General features: G+C 38.4%; 1 protein-coding gene across 1 annotated transcript in view; it reads right to left on the reverse strand.

Annotated features, from left to right (window-relative positions):
• Window positions 1–22868, reverse strand: part of SLC39A10 (solute carrier family 39 member 10) — a 145173-nt gene that overhangs the window by 68037 nt on the left and 54268 nt on the right. The gene's annotated exons all lie outside the window — the stretch shown is intronic.

Consider the following 22868-nt stretch of genomic DNA (forward strand, 5'->3'; position numbering starts at 1 on the left):
TACCTCGTGCTCATTCTTGCTCCCATTCCTTTGCTCACAGCATACCTGCCACCTGAATTGTCTCCTCCCCTTTTCTTAAGCAATTCATAACCCATATTTTCCTGAAAGGTGGCTGTGGACACCTTCTCTTTGCTTTATTACTCTGCTTCCTACAGTTACTTAATCTTCATGGTGAGGCTTATCTGTATTCTGTCTGGTGTGCCTGTTTCTGCATCCAGTCAGATCTGTTTAATAGAATGAGTTCTGGGGGTGCTTTATTGATGTCTAGCAGAGTGCATAAAACCGTGATCAATAGTAATAGCAAGTCTTACGATGGATCAGTTCCTAAGTGCTTTACATATATATTTCATGCTCATAACACAGTGAGGTAGATATTATTATCCCACCCCAGGAAACTGAGGCACAGGAAGCTAAGTGACTTGCTTAAGATCACAGACAGGAGAATTGGAATTGAAACCCAGTTAGTATGTCTACATGTCTTGCTATTCTGCATATTTACCTCTGTGAAGCAAGGTTTTCTTTTTGTTTTGTGTCTCTGCAAAGAAGATCTTTTGGGTGCTTAATAAACACCTACTGATTGCCAAGGTACTAAGTTTCTTATATCCCTTTTTTCTTGTCTGGGGAAAGCCAATCCATTGACCCCACTAGTGCCAGTTTCACAGACAGGAGAAGTCCTGAGATGTAGGGAAGAGATTAAGTCTGAGTCCTTGCTTCAAGTCTTACCATAGTCACTAGCTGGGAGAAAATGACCATTTTCCTCAGATTCATGGTTAAGAAAATTGGTTTAAATATATTCTGAAGTCCTTAGATCTCATATAATCAGAAGTTAAGTCCTTAGATTTCATAAAAGCAGTATAGTACATCTTTTAGGTCAAGAACACTAAAAGCTTCCCAATTACCCTTATGTTTTAAGACTCATAATTATTTTATTGACCACATTACTATGAGCACTTTTACAATATATGTAATGTCTTTCTTCTAAATATCAATAAAATACAGTACTTACATTCCTTATATTTTAGGGTACCCACGCTGCTTTCTAGTTATATAAGGCTACTGTTCAGCTGGTTCACACAAGTGCAGCTGAACTGATTCATCATGTATTCAGATACCTCCATACAAGTTGTTCAACAGCCACAGCTCTGAGTCCAGTTCCCCTATGGCCTGTACCTGTACCAGCCCTTTCTCCCAGGACTCTCCAGACCTCCCACATTTCAGGAATGAAAGGGTTAAGACCTGGCTAAGCAGGAAACCTACAGGACAGCCTGTTATCAAAGACTTCCATTCTAATTGGTTCGGTTACTAATTGTTACATATTATAAATATACCTGCATAAAACTGTAGGATAAACCTACTTGAAAATAGACCATGGCTACTCCCACTTCTATACAATTACCCAAACATTCATATATGATCAAGTATACCCACTCTGAGTAGGGCAGGGCTTAGAGTAAAATTACTACGTTCAGTAAATGAGCTGCAAACTAGTATATTACTTTTCCTACTGGGAAAAGGAATCTCAGCAAATGAGTTGAAGGCCTACTCCAAAATCACCCGCTGAGTTAAACAATGGAGAGTGCTACAAAAATATCACTATAATGTAGGTTTTATTTCTGTCCATTTTATATACAAGGAATGTGTCAGGGTAAGAGATTTCTAATATTTTAGAATCAGAACTTTCTAAAAAGGTTACTTTTTTCTATCTACCTCATTTGATTCATTAAGAAGCTCACCTGAACTATAAAAACCGTGTAGATGATTTGCAAAAGCCTGGGGAGGAAGACAGAGTACCGAATTACGAATTACATGTAAATGGTTTACCTCTCATTTGTTTTGCTTATTCACACTGCTGCAAGCACAATTTCATTTCATCTAAAATTTTAAGCATGACCAACCTACCTTTGTGAGGCATGATATAATAAATCCGATGGCACTTTTTGCCCCTCAGAGGATTAGAAAAGAACCAGCTAGCTATAAGGCACATGGGTGGCTCCATCAGTTAAGCTTCTGACTCCTGACTTGGGCTCGGCTCATGATCTCATGGTTTGTAGTTTGATCCCCGCATCGGGCTCAACCTGGCAGCTTGGAGCCTACTTGGGATTCTCTCTCTCTCTCTCTCTCTCTCTCTCTCTCTCTCTCTCTCTCTGCCTCTCCCTGACTAGTCCTGTCTCTCAAAATAAGTGAAAAAAGAAAAAAGAGCTGCAATAAAGAGAGAAAATAAGAACCACACATCATACCTCCATCTTTAGTTGTGACTGAAGGAAGTTTGTGACATAAACTTGGTTTCCCTCTAGTAAAGGGGAAAACAGTGACTATCAACAACAAAGTTAAGAACTTGTAATTAAATGTGTAAAGAACATAACCAGTTCTAAGACATCAGACCTTTCAAACAATTGTTCTCTCCATGAATTAAGTTTAGTAATAACCAAAGATAAAGAAAACTACTTATATTCATTTCCAGTTTAAACTCTCAATTTTCACATGTCCAAACAAGTTTGGTTCAGACAGGGTTATGCCTTGAGGAAAGAGAACCTGTAAGACTAAATTATACAGATGTACAGCCCTCAGGTAGGCGGTACAAAGTACCAGAAACAAGTGTTCACGAATGAAAAAGAAGTAATCAGGACTATGTTCTAAACCTAGGCCTCAAAATTAACAACTGTCTACTCACGTTTGGAGACTATGTATTTCAGCTTGGAGATAGAGGCCCCTGCTCCAGATCCGAAGCCAGAGAAATGTAAAGGGCATGCCCCTTTTTGTTCCTTAAGACCTAAGGCACTCTGTGACATCTAACATGTCAAACCCAGGGTCAGGATGGGAAGTGGAATCTGTGGGGCAGTCTTTTCCTGATCCCCTGAGAAATTATGTCTCTGACATCTCATCTAAAGACTCGCCATTCCTGGGGCACCTGGGTGGCTCAGTCTGTTAAGCAACCAACTCTTGATATTGGCTCAGGTCATGATCTCACGGTTGGTAGGTTCGAGTCCTGTACCAGGCTCTGCGCTGACAGTGCAGAGCCTGCTTAGGATTCTCTCTCCCTTTCACTCTGCCCCTCCCTCCCTCCCTGCCCCCCCCCCTCAAAAAAAAAAAAAAAATTAAAAAAAAAAAAGACTCTCCATTCCCAAAATTAAGATAGACTGTGAGAATCTGCAGGGAAGTGCTCATTGTAGGAGCATAGCTAACCTTGTAGCCATTTCTAATGAGCAACACTCATGTAACTGACACGGCCATCCTCTACCACAGAGCCCATCACTTTGAGGAGGGTACACAAAGGGAAAAAGGAACCAATCCCACCCCGGTGAGCAAGATTTGACTGATGTCCCTGTCAGGTGAGACCATTTTAAGTTGGTAGGCTTATCCAATAAAATGAGTTTCAGGTGACCTGCACAAACGAAACTAGATTGGAGAAATGAAACAGTTGAAACAACACCCCTCCCCCAGTAGAAAAGTCAGTTTTTATATCATTTCCCTAGAGGATGCTATCATTAGCCGAGTTAGATCCTTCAGTTTCAGTTCATTGCAATACAAACAAAAGGCCCTTAGTATTAGACAGGAAGAAAGACAATAAGGGAGAGGCTTAAAGCTTCTGATTTGCCATGGCAAGTGCTTTCGAAAATAGGAATGAGACCTAGCCTAGGAGAAATAGGAAGAACCACTAGGAAGAATGAATGAAAGGAAGAAGATCGCAGCTGGAACCAGGGTACCAGGCACATCACACATTTGCGCACATGGTACCAGGAAGACTTCTTGTCCCAGACCTAGTCTATTGTGCTCACCGATCCCTGGGATTCCACATTTAGAACTTTATTCCCGGGTCTTGAAACCAAAGGGACTTTGACCCTGAAGGAAGTTACCACTATTTTATTGTTTATACTGCCGTGAGGGTGTATTTTTTTCCTATCTTCTCTGAAGAGGAAGTTTTAAGAGAGAGGAAACATGATCATCTGGTTTCCCAAGGGTAATGTGGTACAAAAGGACAAAAGGAAAACTAGACAAATTCCCATCTTCTTAATCTTGCTCCTAGCCAGTCTTGTTCACTCAGAAAATCCTAAGATGAAGGAAAACAGTAGGTTTGGTAAGTTTGTACCAAGCTTGGGGGCCTAGATGCCAAGAGGCAGCCGTTTTGGATCCTTTAGAACTCTGAAAGCACAGCAAAAAATCAACTTTCCAAATCTTCACTCCCAGTCCAAAGGAATAAAAAGAGCAACATAAATAATCCACATTAATATTGCAAATTTGAAGAGGATTTGGCGATGGTTACGCTTTAAAGAAAGTTATCAACATGGAACTGAATTAGCAGTAAGTTACCATGCAAGTATTTTTTAAAGCAGGTTCATTTGTTTAACTGGTTAAACTTAATAAACTCATTTTTAAAGTTCATTTAAAATGTCATCACAAGAGAGCATATTTCAAATCTTGCCTAGAGATTCCAAGACAATTAATAATGAGACCCATTTCACACCTGACATTTATGAAACCAATCAAATACATCTTTTAAAATCAAGATAATTTGGTTTAGCTTAACAAATATTGCTTATCTTCATTTATTAAGTTTGACAGCAGGAATGCAACTAAATTCTAAACATTAGGGAAGACAATAAATGAATTGTCAAAACAAGAGTAGCTTGTAGGGATTTCCAGATTTTCCCTGCACTATTTCTAAGTACAGCTCAAATTATGTTTTTACTAGAATAAGTCACTTTTGCATTTTTCACAGAATCCCGTACACCACCTCTTGTTACCATTTCACATCTGTAGGACAGTTCTAGATATTCCCTACTGTTTTTTGAGGAATGATTCTGGCAGTGCCCAATAATTAAGAACCCACTATACTTGGCTTGCTTCCTTATAGATGATCTCACCTACAGCTCCCAAGGATTTCCTCACACTCAGGTTTCATTCCAATTACAGTGACAGTTGCTTTCTCTAGGGAATTAGTTTTCAGTGTCTTTCTTCCCACCCTAAATACATGAAGATGTATAGTTTAAAATGTGTTGATTAATTAAATATGATAACTTCTTTTAACCCTGTATAGCCCTGCAAGGTAAATATGATTATGCCCATTTCACAGGTGAAGAAATCAAGGTGGTTACAGAGCATGTGGCAGACCCAGGACTCCAGTGCAAACAGTGTGGCTCCGGAGGCTATGCTCTTAGCCCTTACATTACCTTGCCTCTTATTTTTGTGAGGTTATCTATATTAGTTTCTCTGCAAAAGTTGGTAATTAAAAAAAAAATCTGTAGAACCTTAAACTGGTGGCTTTTCAGTCTATAAATGTGGCAGGTCAATGGAAATTTTAAATGGAATAAAGCATAGAATAAAAACGTTTCAAGATACTTATAATGTGAACATTTGTTCTTTTCTGCTTTATCTTTCAGCTTGACTAGCTTGAATCAATTCCAAGGGAGATGTTTATTCCACAGTCTCTTAAATTAGAAAGTTAATTAGCCAATCTGGTTATACATTTAGTTGAAAAGCTTTCCCCTCTTTATGGTGATTTGATGTAGTTGTTCAAGTATTTATTTATACCAGTAAAGTTATATTAAAAATTAAGCAGAATCAAGTGTATGTTAACAATTTTGATTAGTCATGGAAAAGTGAGCTATGAACTTGCTCATCAATGAAGAATTGGTCAGGTGCAGGCAAACATATCCCAGCAGATTTAAAGTGAAATTCACTTAGGGGATTAAACACTCACTCCAGTCCTTAGATGAATCTCTATCCTCTGCAAGTCTCCCTTGGAGACTTGGAAAAAAGAGGTAAGTGTTAATTAAGGGTTGGAAATATCTTCAAGCAAAATTCTGTGCTCCTTTTATGTTGCAAGCCACTCTGTCAAGTAGCTGGGAAATGAGGGCAAACAAAATAGAATTCTTGCCCTTCAGAAGCTTACAATCCAGTCAAGGAGATAACGAAGGAGGCAATTTCAGTACAGTATGGAAAGTGCTATATTGGAGATAGGTATGGGTTGCCGTGGCAACAAAAGCAAAAATGCCTTCAGAAAGGAAGTGACATCCAAGGTCTGACCTAAGGATTAGTAGGAAACAGCCAAGTAATGAAACAGAGGACAGAGAAATGCAAGCAGAAGAATGAAATGAGTAATAGTGTGGTTCTCAACCGGGGAACTGAAACCCGTGGTGTTGATGTGTGTTTTTGACATGGGGTGTTGGAAGAGATGAGACAGGGCCAGTAAGCAGGGTTTTTGTGTACCATACAGAAGAGTTTGAATGCTACCCCGAAGGCATTAAGAGCTGCTGAAGAATTTTAAACCAGCAAGTGCCACGACCACAGGTAAGAAGGAAGTAGCAAGTATGATTCGTTTGATAGGCAGAATACGCCTCCCCCCACCCCTGCAAATGATATCCATGTTCTAATCTCTGCAACCTGTGAATATGTTAGTTTTCATAGCAAAGTAGAGATTGGGGATAGAATTAGGTTGCTAATTAGCTGACCTTGAGATGGGGAGATGATCCCAAATTTGCCAGGCAGGCTCAATTTAATCACACAAGTAGATGGAGACAGGTAAGTCAGAGGACCATGTGACTGTGCAAGCATGGTCAGAGTGATGCAATGTTGCTACAGAAAGAAAGTCACAAGCTGAGGAATATGGGTGGCCTCTAGAAGCTGGAAAAGGCAGGGAAATGGGTCTCTCCAGAAGGAATGTGGCCCAGCGAGACCCATGTCAGACCTCTGACCTACAAACTGTAAAACAATAAATCTGTATTGTCCTAAGCCGCCAAGTTGGAAGTAACATGTCACAGCAGAAATAGAAAACTAATGTATTAGGAAGCTGTTATAGCAATAATCCATGTGTGAAGTAATCATGGATAAAGAAATCTTGCTGATTTGAGAAGCATCGAAGAGATAGAATCAAACTGGAACCCCAACTCCATTAACTTGCTAGCTGTGGCCGTGAAAGGCCCTTCTTAAACCTGATCATTCAGCTTCATTTTCAATACCTAAAAATTGAGCAGTATTTTGCAGGGTTTTGTTTGTTTTACTATTTTTTAAAGTAATACATTAACATTAGCTTTAAATTTCAATAGGAAGAAATACATGCTACAATATGAATGAATCATGAAAACATTATGCTAAGTGAAGTAGGTCAGACACAAAACCAAATATTTTATGATTCCACTGATATGAGACACCTAGGACAGACGCAATTCATAGACACAGAAAATACTAGAACAGAGGTCACCACGTACTGGGGTGGGGGGATGGGGTGAGGAAGAGAAGAGGGAGTTCATGTTTAATGGGTACAGTGTCTACCTGGGATGATGAAACAATTTTGGAAACGGGTTGTGATGCTGGCTGCACAACACTGTGAATGTCCTTAACGCGATGTACTTAAGAATGGTTAAAATGGCAAATTCCATGTATATTTTACCACAACAAAAACAAATATAATGATTAAATCCATTCCATTTTATTTTACCTTAGATGCTAAGAAAACCTAATTTCTAGATGCAAGAAAAGAGTGGAATTGTTTAATGGATTCAGCTTCATGTACTCTTTGAGTATTAGACCTTAAAAATGGCTAAAATGATACATTTTGTTACCTATATTTAACCACAATTAAAAAAAAAATTAATGTAGGGGCGCCTGGGTGGCTCAGTCAGTTAAGCGTCCGACTTCGGCTCAGGGCATGATCTCACAGTCTGTGGGTTCAAGCGCCACATCAGGCTTTGTGCTGACAGCTCGGAGCCTGGAGCCTGCTTCGGATTCTGTGTCTCCCTCTCTCTGCCCCTCCCCTGCTCACCCTCTGTCTCTCTCTGTCTCAAAATAAATAAAAAGCATTTTAAAAAATTAAAAAAAAATTAATGTAGAATACAAACAGCAGTGTATTCTACCTCCCAGAACAAAGCCCTCCATTATCTGAGCTTTTCTCTAGGGATTTACCTCCATATTTTACAATAATATGCTTATCCTGCCACTTCATCAATTTGAGGCATCTGCTATTGACTTTCAATAAGGAAGTTAGTATTTAACTCTCTTAAATATGCACACTCATAATCTGGGAGATCAGAGAGTCTGCTCCTTACATAGATTTTCAAACACCCCCTGGTTTCCAGGCTTACCATTCACTTCCTTTTTCATAAGGGCCCAGTGCTTGCAATTCAAGTGTTTCTGGCATGCTAGACCCAACAGGCATCCTTCGTCCTACCATTCCCATCCCCAAGGGCTAAATTGTCTAAGGAAATAGTTCACTATTTCCTTTCTACCTTTCAAACTGTTTATTACTCTTGCCCATTTCCTTCTCTGTCTTTACAGCTGTATCTTTGTTATTTCTTTTTTTGTGTATGACTTTTAGTTGAGGAGGAAAAGATAATGTTATGTTCCATCTGCCATATTCAACCCAAAGTGCTCCAGAGTTGCTTTTTAAGATTAAATGAACTAATACAGGTAATGAGATAATATAGGCAAAATGCTTTGCAATATCCTTGACATCTAATAACGTATAACCGAAGCAACAGTATGGTCCCTATCACCATTATCATCAATTACCTAACAAAAGGTTGTTAGGATGGACGACAGTAGAATGTCAAAAAATACTGCCTACAACAGAGTATCACTGTTGGTTGTCCAGCATTAATGGCATCTGATTGGAAATTTGTTTTTCTTAAAAAAAAAAAAAAGTAATTTTCACAATGTATTTATAAAGTAGAATGTTCTACAGCTAAAAAGGATAATCTGGATTACCTGAAACTCTCTCATCCTTTAAATTTCACGTTCTCAAAGAAGGCTTCTCTATCTCAAGAACCCTCTTCCCTGTACTAACTTACCATGATTCTCTCATTACATACTATTCCTTTCCTTAATAGTTCTAATCAATTTTAAAATGACTCTCTCCCTTCTCCCCATTGCTCCCCCCCCCCTCCCCCGCTTCTCTGTGTGTCTTTAACTGTGTTTTGTCCCTAACCAGAGTTAACTCAAGACAAAGGGCCATGGGAGTTGTCATTAACAAAAAAGTCCACTCAAGTCCCAACATAAGTGCCTTGAATGACTCTGTTCTGAATGAGCGGACTGCCAGGTATAGCATAATAAAGGACACATAATGAGATGCTATGTTTGGAGAAATAAACACATAGAAGTAGTTTGTAAACTGCATTAATAGTGGTGGCATTTGGGGAAGGTGTCAGCATTTTTTAATTCCTCTATCCTAATACTGTTACTACCACTACTAATGAACAGCTATTGAATATTTACTGGGTGTCAGAACTTACCTAAGTGTTTTACATACATTTTCTAACTTAATCCTCAAAACAACCCTATGTACTCTCATTATACCCATTTTGCTGATAAGAAAATAGCTGCAGAGAAGGTCTATAACTTGCCCAGCTGGGGACTTGCTAAAGTTCAAACCCACAGTCCAAGCTGAAAGCCCCTTGATCTTAAACCACTAAACTATCACACTATCACTTGTGTGTGTGTGTGTTGCATGTGTGAAACAGAAAGAGAGAGAAGAAAATGTACTTGCTAAAGTCTCAAATCCTGTGGTAATAAACTAAGGGCCAAATTGTTTTTGCCAACAAAAATATTTTTCTGATGCTGTAAAGATAGCAGTAGCTGAATTACTAGAATGGCACTGCCAGTCTTATTCAAGTCCAAGACCAAATCCCATCCATTCACACTTCCCTAGCTCTCTCAAGACCCAAGTAAACGGAGGCTTCTACATTGGGCATACTAAAGTCACGTGTTCTCCAGTTCTAACTTGTGTGGGAGCTATGTCCTGAGAGACTCAGAATATGAGTTCTAAAGAAAGCCTTCCATCCTCTAAGGGTGGAGAGTCCACAACATTATAAATATGTTTATGATGAATTGTGTGTATCCCTGTGTGACTATTACTCTTTACTTGAACTCTCTAGAATTTGCATGAAATAGAGTGGCTGCTTTTGAGTATGGTTCTAATATGAGCCTCTTCCTATTTTTCAGTTCTTTAGACTTTTATGTTAGGATACTTGATTTATTAGCAATGTTGCAAATGTAAATGGAATGTATGCTCACCCTTTCAGTTGATACTGATTGCAAAATAACCAAACTCTTCAGGAGAGATACTTTGTTTTCTTTCAAAAAACTTTTATTATAGGGGAATCACACTTGGAAGATACTTGCACCTTTGGTATATCATCAAAGAGAAATGTTATAAATTATCTGTATCATCTTTTATGTTCTAATTTTGCTTTTACAGCTATATAGTTTAAAAAGGGGGAGTAGGAAATGGAAATCAGGTACCAAGAGAACCATGTAAATTTCCAACTTATTTTGCTCTGTTAAAGCCCTGGGGAGTTTGTTCAATTTAGTTCAGAGACTAAATTGTAGAGATTGGCTCCTATTAATTAAGTACTAGATCCAATATGTAATTATGTCCATTAGGACTTTGACCAAAGCTTGAAAGTCAAGGTCAGAAAGCCTAAAAGGAAATCTGTGTGTGTGACATTAAAGTGGGTCAGAGGGCTCCAGTGCCCGTCTCAGGCCAGGTGTTATCTCTGCTACTGAAATGAAGATCAAGTTGGAAACTATAATGATCACTTAAGAAATAATCTCTTTTCAATTATGTTCCTAATTAGTATCTACCAACGAATGTGTTTTGAAATGCGTTTGAAGCATTTCAAGTCTTCTTGTCTAGAATTTATAGCTAAATAAACATTAAAAATACAGTATTTCAATATGGAAGCCTGTTTCTTTCCTAATTTGAAGAATCCAGTTATAAAAACAAGTATGAGATAATCAGGAGATTTTTAATAGTAAGGAATTATTTTTTAATGCATGATAATAGTATTGTGCTTAAAAGAAGAGTCTGGGGGCGCCTGGGTGGCTCAGTCGGTTAAGCGTCCGACTTCGGCTCAGGTCACGATCTCGCGGTCCGTGAGTTCGAGCCCCGCGTCGAGCCCCGCGTCGGGCTCTGGGCTGATGGCTCAGAGTCTGGAGCCTGCTTCCGATTCTGTGTCTCCCTCTCTCTCTGCCCCTCCCCCGTTCATGCTATGTCTCTCTCTGTCTCAAAAATAAATAAAACGTTAAAAAAAAAATTAAAAAAAAATAAAATAAGAGTCTGTATCTTTTATTTATTTAAAAAAAATTTTTTTAACGTTTTTTTATTTTGAGAGAGAGAGAGAGAGTGTGTGTGTGAACAAGGGAAGGGCAGAAAGAGAGAGAGAGAAAGAGAGAGAGAGAGAGAGAGGGAGAATCCCCAGCTACAGGGACAGCTCAGAGCCTACTATGGGGCTCAAACTCAAAAAGCCATGAGATCACGACCTGAGCCGAAATCAAGAGTTGGATGCTTAACCAACTGAGCCACCCAGGCACCCCAAGAGTGACATATACACTGACATATTTATGGATGCAATAAGATGTCTAAGATTTGCTTTAAAATAATCCAGTGGGAGTATATAGGTGATTCAAGACTACTCATATATGAATTGCTAAAGTGGATGATGGTTATATGGGTGCTCATTTTACTGTTTCTCCGCTTTTGTGTCTTAAAAACTCCACAATAACAGTAAAAAATAAAACATTGTAATAAAAGCAAATTAGGCAAATAATACTTACCTTGTCTCTGTAATGTTCAAGGAATTAGAACAAATTATAGCACATACATGATTTTATAATTCTAGAGTTTTTAAATGTAATTTTGCAAATGATTCAGAAGTAGTCACTTTTTTCTGTTTTTGTATAACAACTTCAAATGTAGAATAACAGTGTTGTAGCTGGAGCCATTCCGAGATAACCAAAATATTTCAGTAGTGACATCAGCCAAGATGATGCTGTCATACCCCTGCCTGGCACTTTTTTGAAGCAGTTAGACTGGTCATGTGTGAGGCAAACTGTGCACACCATGAAAGTGATACAAATGTGTCTTTTAAATTATTGGGCTTCATTCCAAAATAGACCCACCCTGTTTGGTAGAAATAAACAAACAAAAAATCACTAATCTGCATCTAACCCAATTGAACTTTCAGCTATGTTTAGAAATGAAGCTCTGACACTCCTATTTATACTTCATTTGGTTTGAATTTTATACTCTGTAGCTCTCCACATTCATACTGGAAGCAAAGCATGTTTTAAATATTTACTGCATTTGTGCACCATTTAAACCCATATTCAACATTGTTAAAGAATAAGCTTGGTGACTGGTAATCAGTCCGTTCTAAATTAACCTGTACGGTGTGGAGGAGGAGGCAGGCGGCAACCACTAACACAAAATGACTGCAACAGTGAAGTTCTGAGAGGCTCTTGTTTATCAAAGATAGATGAACTGCCTTGTGGACTAACCACGGTTAAGTGATTCTAGAATCTCACCAGTTTGGGACTGGGGCGGGGCAGGCTCTGCCAAAGATGCATGACTGGCTGGTCGAGGACAGGTAGGAAGGAAACTGAGAAATTCAGGTTCAGGCTTCTGCTTTCTTATCTTTTGTTTCCCGAATCCAGTCCTAACCTGTCATAGGTTGGCACTTCTTTCAAACTGTCAGTAACTGGCTACAGTTATTCTGCAAAATGGTTTATTCATTCCAATAGTTAGTAGAAGAGGTGACAGTATGACTGAATATCATTTGACTGATTGATATGTATGATTATATATATCAATATTTAAATGTATAATCACAGTATTATTTAATAACTACATTCTATGAAGCATCGACAGAAATCCCATGGCTTTATGGTATGAATCAACCCACACAATAGAAATGCCAACAAGGATGGACAGAGTCAGAAGAAAGGCATGTATCTCTTACTGTTTCTTAAGCTAACATCCATTTATGCACACTGCTTTTGTTTTCCTCCCTTTTATAGGTAAGGTTTCCAAAAAGACTCCTTTTATACATTGACTCAACCCACTTTATCGGTTCATCTATTGAAATTGGGCTTCCATCCCTATCGGGCCATCCAAGTGGTCACCAATGACCTTAGGTACTAAACTCAGTGCTCACTTCCAACTGGTATTCTATTTGATTTCTCTGCTCCTTTTGAGGTGATTAACCACTTCCTCCTTCAAATACTCAGGGAATTTGATGGGTTCGGTGGTAGGTTGAGAAGATATGCCCAGGACACACAGCTTAAGAAATAGCTAAAGGGTGGTTCCTTTTTCCCAGGCTGACTGACCCACCAAGTAAAGTGGTGCCTACTGTCCCACCTGGAACTTCAATCCCCTCCAGGTAAGAACCTGGTTCCCTCTCCATTTTAATAGCAAATAGTATTCTTCTGATTGTTCATTAACTTCTCTAGTGGTTCCTATCTTCTTCAAGGGCTTTGTCCTCTAAACTTCCATAAATGTAGGCAGTTTCTTATTTATCACTCTACACCAGTGTTTGTAAAGAGTGTTTTAAGTATCACTTGCATCAGCATGAGAGACTCTAATGATTCTTACTGAAGATGCAATTTCCAATGTCACCCTAGTGTGACGTAACCCAGCATCTCGGGGATGGAGACCAAAATATGCATTTTTAAATTATCTCCCAGTTAATTCTTAGAAAAAATTCAGGATTTAGAATTCCCGTTTTACACACTCACTTTGGGTGATACTACCTAACCCCATGGCTTCAGTTACTATTTATATGTTGGTGACATCTATCTCCGTTTTCAGATGCCAACATTCCATGTGATGTCTCACAGGCAACTCTCAGAATTAGAGATGCCCCAGACTGAACACTGTCTCCCAATCCTGCCATCCTTCCCCTTGTTTCCCCTAGTTCTCAAAATGGTTGTACCGTCCTCCCAAGGTGGGGCAGGGGGGTGGGGAACAAAAGTGAGGTAGCTGCTCCTGTCTCCTCTCCATTCACTCTCCCATTATGACTCTTGACTCCTACTTCTTACCACACTCAAGTCATTCCCTAGGTAAGATATTATCATATATTGCCTAAAACTCATATATTGGCTTCTGGTCAAGCCCACCTCCAATCCACTCCCCACAAGGGAAGTGGCAGTCATCACTAATTTGATCCGATTACTCCCGCTCATAAACTTTCAAAGCTTCCCATCACCCTTGGGTGAAATAATTTCACTGACAAACCATATCCTACTTAATCTGCCCCCATATTATCTCTGCAGATTTATCTCTCATCACTTCACTCCACAGCTATACTGTCCAATAGAGTGGCCACTAGTCACAAGTGGCTATTGAGTACTTGAAATGTGGCTAGTCCAATTTAAGACATGCTCTGAGTGTAATTCACACATTAGCTTTCTCAAATGCTGGTAAAAATAAATGTAAGAATGTCTCATTAATAACCTTTCATATTGGGGTGCCCGAGTGGCTCAGGCGGTTAAGCGCCCAACTCTTGATTTCAGCTTAGGTCATGATCTGATAGTTCGTGGGATGGAGCCGCACATCGGGATTTGTGCTGACAGCACGAAGCCTGCTTGGGATTATCTCTCTCTCCCTCTCTCTCTGCCCCTCCTCCACTCACACTCTCTTTCTTTCAAAATAAATAAACCTAGAAAAAGTTTTAAAAAAATTAAATGACCTTTCATATTGATTAGATGCTGAGAGGATACATTTTTAAATATATTAGTCTAAAACGTTACTAAAAGTAATATTACTCGATTCATCCTACTTTCTTTTTTTTAATTTTTTTAATGTTTATTTATTTTGAGAGAGAGAGAACGAGAGGGAGACAGCGTGACAGTGGGGAAGGGGCAGAGAAAGAGAGACAAAGAATCTGAGGCAGGCTCCAGGCTCTGAGCTGTCAGCACAGAGCCCTAAGTAGGGCTTGAACTCACCAACGGTGAAATCATGACCTGAGCTGACGTCGGGCGCTTAACCAACTGAGCCACCCAGATGCCCTGATTCTTTCTACTTTCTTAATGTGACTACTGAAGTTTTTAAAATTCCAGAGATGGTTTGCATCGTACTTCTCCTGGACAATGCAGCTCTAGAACTCTATGATCTAGATCTGCCCATCCCAAAAGACTTGTTACTCCCTTAAATGTTACACTTTTCCTTGCTTAAAGTGCACTTCTCCTCTGTACCCACTCCCCTTCTTTCATCCGATTACCTCATCCTTGTCCTTCAGGATTTAGTTTAGTTATCACTATGAGGAGGTTCCCCACCCTTTTCCTTTCCCAAACCAATTCTGGGTTAGCTGTGCCTTCTACGCGCTTGCACGCACAGCACATAGCTTGCATGTGCTAAACTTGTGTGGTTTATTTTTCTACCCCCCCGCCCCCCACCGGGTCTCCTATCCTCACTATACTCCTGTCCTCTCCTATCCTTCTACACTCACTGACTTCTTGTGAGCAGAATCGTGACTTATTCAATGCAGCGTCCTTGGATTCAAGCACATTGCATGGTGCAAAGTAGATATAGAGTAAATACTGGTCGAAGGGCTGCTGGAAATGACTTCTCTGGACCTGAGGTATGAAACAGGACTGATAATAATATGTGTGCGGGAAGTTATGAATTAATATTCTCTCTTTGTCCTTAAGCTATCCAAACCCTATCAACCAACACCTCCCAACCCTCTCTTGCTTCTTCTGTCACCTGTAAAATTTTAAACTTCATCAGTCAATTAAAATGAGGAAATGATCAGAAAACAAAAAGAACACAACTTTTGTCTTCTAAATATTTTTAAATTCCTTTACTGCTAGAAGATATTCACTGTGAGAAATATTACCTATTTGTTGGAAAACATTTTTATAGCATTTCTGAAGATCAAGTCTTTGCAAGAATTTAAATGAGACCTAAAATCAAGTTATTTTCTCTGTAATCCTGCACTGCTGGCATTCGGAGAAGTTTGGAGTACATCAGAAATTCTGGCATACCCACATTATAATTAACATTTACCACACTACTCTCTGTTAAAAGAAAAAATTAGGGTTCAGCAAATATAAAAGCAGTAAGAACAGACAGTAACTATTTTCTCAGTCTCATCAGATAGAAATTTTAAGTGGCGTCTTCAATGTTCATCCAATTTAACTACTCTGGGTGTTTTTTAACACTTTAGGATAGCCAGGACTTTCATCTATCTGTGTTTTTAGGGTATTAAAATGTCTTGAAGACTTGTAAAGACAAGTATTAGGCCTCACCTTGATTCGAGGCACTATGTATCTGTTTTCCTGCTCCACTGCCTTACTATTTATTTACCTCTCAACACACTGTTATACTTGTGTCCACCACACTGGTGAAATGGCTATCTCAAAAGTCATTGTTGAACAGGGCTGTGTGAAACAGACACAGAACCCTCTGAAATCACCTACAATCGCTAAAGCCGGAACAATTTGAACAAAATAAACGCGTTTTTGAATTACAACCTAAAGTATAAAATAAATATCAAAGAGTCCATATTGATATAAATGACTGCATAGGTTTTAAAGTGAAGGAGAACAGACAAATATCCCATGCAGAAAAATTCCAAATAATTTATGTAGAAACTCTGTCTTCAAGGAAGGAGGGCATAACTCCCCACCGTGAGTGTGGTATACATATGGCTTCCTTTCCAAGAGCACAGTATGGAAAGTGGGATGGGGAGACTTGGTCAAAAGCCAACTCAGCCAGGTGATCGAGGTCAACATCAACAGTGATAAATTATGTTGATAGAATGTTCCTTGATATAATGTGGCTAAAGTAGCACTTTATCTCTGTGGTCTTCCTCCCTAAAATTCACAACCCCAGTGTAATCATGAGAAAAACATCAGGATCATTCTCCAAAATATCTGATACTCCCCGAACTGTCACGGTCTTCAAAAACAAGGAAAACTTGAGAAATTGTCACAACCGAAAGGAGCCTAGGAAGATGGGACAACTAAGTGTGATGTGGCAACCTGGATGGGATTTTAGGACAGAAAAAAGACATTAGGCAAAAACTAAGGAAATCTGAATAAGCTATGGACTTTAGTTAATAATAGCATATCAATATTGGTTCATTGTAACAAAAATAACATATCAATGTAAGATGCTCACAGGAGAAACTAGGTATATAACGTTGGGTATATAAGAACTCTCTGCACTGTCTACAATTTTTCTATATATCTAAGGCTATAGTAGGGATGCCTGGCTGGCTCAGTCAGAAGAGCATGCAACCCTTGCTTGATCTTGGAGTCATGAGTTCGAGCCCCACGTTGGAGGTAGAGATTACATAAAAACAAAGTCTTTAAAATAAGGTCTTGAATTCATGACCCTGATATTGAGAGTTGCACGCACTACCAACTGAGCCACCCCCAAAATTTCTACCTTTGACTGCCTGGTCTTATCACTTTATCTGTCCAGGGGAAAGAAATCTTAACAATTCCTACAACTTCAACTATGGTCTTCATGTTGAACATTCCAAGATCTGTAATTCTAAGCCCAATCTCTCTTTTAAAGGTCAGACCATATTTCCAACTGCTTAGTACATATTTCTACCAACAGACTTTCAGGAACATTAAAGTCAATATATTCAAAGGATAAACCCTCTTTTTAAACCCTAGTTCTGTGGCTCCTGTTGTGTCCTCAGTCATGGCTAAGAGCATTATGATTTCCCCCAATGATCTATGACAGCGTAGCATATATTCAAGGACTGTTTTCTTTACCATCATCCTCTCTGGTTTCATACAAATATTGTTTGATTCTATTTCTACCTGCTCCCTTTACTCTCAATGCATTAACTTTTTTGAATAACTAACCAATTCATCAATCAAAACAGCCTTGGCTGACTTGTGGAGATTGGAGGTATGCCCAGGTACAGCTAAGATCTCCAGTTCTGGTATGAGACAGTGATGTGGAATGTCATTGTTTCATGTTCCTTGAGAAAGAAACAGGCATCCCCATCTTGGGACAAGGAACACCACTCTTCTGGGGGGCCAGAGCAGAGATGCAGGGTGATTTCCAATGGGCATGAAAGACAACTAATTTCCTCTGTCCATTTCCTATATGGAGTTAGTTTTTTTTTTTTTTAAGTTTATTTTATTTATTTTGAGAGACAGACAGAGAGGTAGAGAAAGAGAATCCTAAGCAGGCTTAGGCCCTACACGGGCTTGAGCCCACGAACCCATGAGATCATGACCTGAGCTGAAAATGAGTTGGACGCTTAACTGACTGAGCCATTCAGGTGCCACACTAAAGAAAGCCTTCCCCTAGAATCTGACAGCCCAGAGCATCGCAGTATGAGGTCCCTGTCCCTGAGACCTGAGAACCCTTTGCCAACATTTCTGAATGAAAGGTCACAGTTTGCTGATTGCCACATGGCCCTGGGAAAATTCTCCTTCAGCTTAACTATGGTAGATCATTGCTTTCTAATCAAGCCATTAACTACCTTGTTATTGAGACAACGTAAAATCTTGTATACGGGGGAGGCTGTAGCTAAGCCCCAAATGGTAAATCTTTGATTGGTCTAAACTAGGTGGCTCTCAAACATTTTGGTTTCAGGATCCTTTTATACTCTTAAAGCCAAGTGCATTTATGTGACTTGTGTCTACCAATATTTACCATTTTAGAAAATAAAAAATAAATATATTAATTTAAAAATCAAAATAATAAACCCATTACATATTAATATAAATAATAATTTTAATGAAAATAACTATATTTCTCAAAATAAGGCAAAAAATTGAGAAGTCTGGCTTAATAGAAAACATAGATGTTCATATCTGCTTCTGTATTCAATCTGTTGTCTTGGTTGAAGTACATTAAGAAAATCCAGCCTCATACAAATAAATGGTTGGAGAAAACAAAAAGAAGCATCTTAATAGCATCTTCAGAAAATTTGGGATAGTCTTCTCTGATACAATACTAAAACGCAAAAGTGGTAGTTCCTCAAAGGTTAGTTATAATGTACAATCTGAAAACATATCAATGAAATCGTGTACTGTTACCTTAAATCTTTAGTCTATTTTGGTCTTTAAATGGAGTGATTTTGCAACATGCACTGGTCATTGAGAAAATACTGGCTCACTGAATTATGCAGATCTTTCACATGTTAACACCTTTTATCATACCATATGAAAAAATCACTTTTGTAACATCACCACTAATATCATCAGAAAAATGTTTAAGTACTGGGAAACTATCAAGCTCACAGTAGTGTATACAAGTTATCCACTATTCTAATTTTTACCTGAAAGCTTGAATTTATATCTTTTGCAACATATATTGTCAGTTGTTTTCCTTAAAGTGACAGGCTTACTTCTGTTCATTTTCAAGAAAATGTTTACAAAATACCGAAGTCTGAATAACAGTATTTTGTTTGTCCATTTTTCATGTTAAAAAAAAAAAAATGCGTTCCATGCAAAAAATCAGCCATTTCAACTCACGACTCAAAGAGTCGCACAGTATGTGACTGAAATAACAAGAGCATTTCAGTATGGACCAGAAAATGACAGCAAACTTCATAACTTTATATGAGTGCCTGCCAGGGAGGCATACAATGACTACCAGCACATTTTGATGCCCCAGCCTTGATTTGTACTAAACAACTGTGACTGTTACCATTGCTCCTTTTACACCACCAGCAGGGTGAAAAAGACAAATGACATCTTAGCATTGTTAGAGAAAAGGATTTTAACCTTGTGAACTCCCTAAATGGATCTCAGTGTCTCCAGGTTCCATAAAACACTGCCGAGTTAAGCCAATATGATATTCCATTTCATTTACCAATTAGTTCTGGGTTAGGTGACATAATTCTAGCCAAAAAGCCAATGGGGCCTCTGGGAAAGATTTCTTTCTTCTAACAAGACATGTGGAAACCGAAATTTCCCTTTTCTGCCTCTGGACTTTGTCTTCTACATGGGAAACCTAGAAATAACCTGGCCAGGAGGACAAACAACACGCTTTTGGAATTTGGAAAAGTGAAAAGATGAAAAACTTCTGTGCAAACCGATGCCATTGATGAATCAATGAATTATTCCACTTTGAAACTGCCCTATCTTTAGAATTCTTGTTACGTGAAACGATATTCTCCTTATTAAGTGACCTTTAGACAGGTTTTCTGTTCCCCAAAGTCCAAACATTTTTACTCCTACTTAATCTTACGCTTCCTGTCAACCCATCACTATGCAAAAGACCCTAAGAGCCTAATTACCAGAGCTTGATACCTTCCAAACTCCCTGGAATGAGCAAGCAAAACAAAATTGTTACAAGCCATGTGAGAGTAGCCGGAAGGACGCATATCAACTTGAACAACTAGAATAGGTAGGTGTCTTCTATGGAGGCAAATCAATTAAAAGAGATAATATTACATTTTAATAAAAACATGAGGACCGTAAAAGGGATTAGAATACAACACTCAAAATTTAGGGACTAAAAAACATTATTCCTGATTTATAGAGTAATCAGGATCAGAAAGCAACCAGGTGTTGGGAAGCAAAACCCTAGGAATATATCCAAGTGTCAAGAAATCAAACCATAAGATATGTAGTAGGCCTACAAGAAAGTATTCATTATTCTGTATCAATACAACCAATGTTCTACTACCAAACGTGAAGATATGGTCATGAATAAGACAAGCAGTAAAATATACTTGCGAATTGTTAGGTTACAGTCAACAGCTCTTTTCAAAATAAAATAGGTCTATCTTTTGATAGCTGCATGTGGGTTGGAAGATTTCCAATTCAATTTTTTTGTAACCTTTGAATCTCACACTACAAGATAAAGGTGGGAAAAGTAATGAAAGAGAAACAAACTTGTCTGGTAGAAAAAAAATAAAAAAGATACATATCCTTTTTTAATTTCTCCCATCTACTTCCCTTCTGTATGTCAGTAAAAAACCAGAAATGTTTCACAGCTATGTGTGCCTTGCAAGATCAAAATTCTTGCCTCTAGTGGGAAAATGTAGCCCACTGCATAAAGAATGGCTTTAAGAAAATAACAGTCTCTGTAAAAGTCAACATTCAACTCCTCTAATGAATAATAATTCTATAACTAAATGCATACAGATGTTTTAAGCTCAAAAATTAAATACTATTGAAGTACTTACATATTTTAACTTAGACTAACTCTGGAATAAGTAGACATTACCACATTATTTTAGAGGTTTCATTTCTTTCATTTATTTATTTAGTTACTTTACTTATTTTTTGAGAGAGAAAGAGAACAGGGGAGGGGCAGAGAGAGAGGAAGAGAGAGAGAATCCCAAGCAGGCTCTGCACTGTCAGCACCGAGCACGATATGGGGCTCGAACTCATCAACTCTGAGTTCATGACCTAAACCAAAATCAAGAGTCGGATGCTTAACCAACTGAGCCACCCAGGCACCCCTTATTTTAGAGGTTCAAAATAAAGAAGTGCCACCTTTTTGTCACAAGAAGAGGTCTAGAAATGGTCTACATTCTAAGAGGACTGGATGAGACCATGAATCTTAATTCACATATAGCAGATGAAGCACAATTGTTTATAAGAAGAGGAAGCGCCGAAGCCCTTTCTTTATATTTGACATTACCACTTAAACTCAACTTCACGGAAAATGTTTTGATAAGAGCAACAAACCATTGAACTTCTTTGGGCATAGCTTATCTCAAATCCAAAGCATGATAAAACTCCTCTTGTCTACTCTCACAACAAATACGAATAATGCCGACCTCTAAAGTCCTTGAATGGAGAGCCTAGGCAATGAAGATTAGGTTACTCAAATTACAAGGCACAGCCATTATATGATGGAGCAGCTTCCACAATTGTGCTTTATAAAGATAATTAGTGGTCTTATATACAGTAGTAATTGTGTATTTATTAAAGCTTTCTATCCTATTTCATAGATAAATTGTTTTGTCCTTCATAAACATTGATCAGTATATCCATAAAATGTTTCACTCTCTACCTTAGAATGCAGCAAAATTCATCTTGCGATTATACTTTCCCCACATCCTGTTGCAAATGGACACTGATGTTAAATACTGGTAAATATTCTTAGTCACAAGTTGAGATTGTTTTCAAAGGCTACTTTTCAAAAAAAACAAACAAACAAAAAAAAAAACACTCCAAATCAAAGGCCCAGCAAGGATTAATCTATTTCCGTTGAATCACGTGGTTTTTTTAAACCAGCCTGAGGCACTAACAGAAAAGGTAACAGCAATTTTTAAGTAAATTATGGTAAATGAATTAAGTTACAATTTTGTCTAACAATTTCATTTCATTTTTTATTTACTTTTTTTTGGATACTTTTTTAAAAAGTTTACTTATTTTGAGAGAAAGAGAGAGGGCATGAACAAGGGATGGGCAGAGACAGAGGGAGAGATAGAACCCCAAGCAGGCTACAAGCTGTCAGCACAGAGCTCAACACGTGGGGCCTAATATCATGAACCATGGGGCCTGATCTTAGGAACGGTGAGATCATGACCTGAGAGAAATCAAGAGTCGGAGGCTTAATTGAATGAGCCACTTGGGCACCCCTGGTTTCATTTTTTAAAAAAGAAATAAGTTCTTTAAACTTTGAAGTAATATTGTGTATTGAGATATTGTTAAAATGGTGTTTAAATTTCTTAAGCAGCTGTACAGCTTGTGGCTAAAATATGTTTGGTGTTTAATTAGAGACTGAATTTTTTAATCAGAGATTCAGTTTGGCGTTTTCAACATAGATGGCAAGTGAAATGACTAGATCAATACTTCTACTGGTAGTATCGAAATATTTCTTCTCCAAATTGTCCCTTTCTATCAGATGCCAATGAGAAATTAATACCAAGTTATTGATAAAGAAATTTTGCCAAGTCACTTGTATAATATTAAGTGTAAAGTACACGCCATGACATATTTGCAAATATTAGCTCAAAGAGTCTCCTCCACCCATCTGAGACTGACATGCTTATTGTCTGTGGCTCCAGAGCTGTGGTTTGTATGCAGACGCATGTGTTGAGTTTGCACTCACTGGTGCCCTTGCAATAATCCAAGCAAAAGATGCTGGTGTAGAAGCAGTGTCAAGAGCAGTAACAGATTTGAGATACATTTTTGTGGTAGAATTGGCAAGACTTAGT

This window comes from Panthera uncia, assembly GCF_023721935.1.
Source record: "Panthera uncia isolate 11264 chromosome C1 unlocalized genomic scaffold, Puncia_PCG_1.0 HiC_scaffold_3, whole genome shotgun sequence".
NCBI lineage: Eukaryota > Metazoa > Chordata > Mammalia > Carnivora > Felidae > Panthera > Panthera uncia.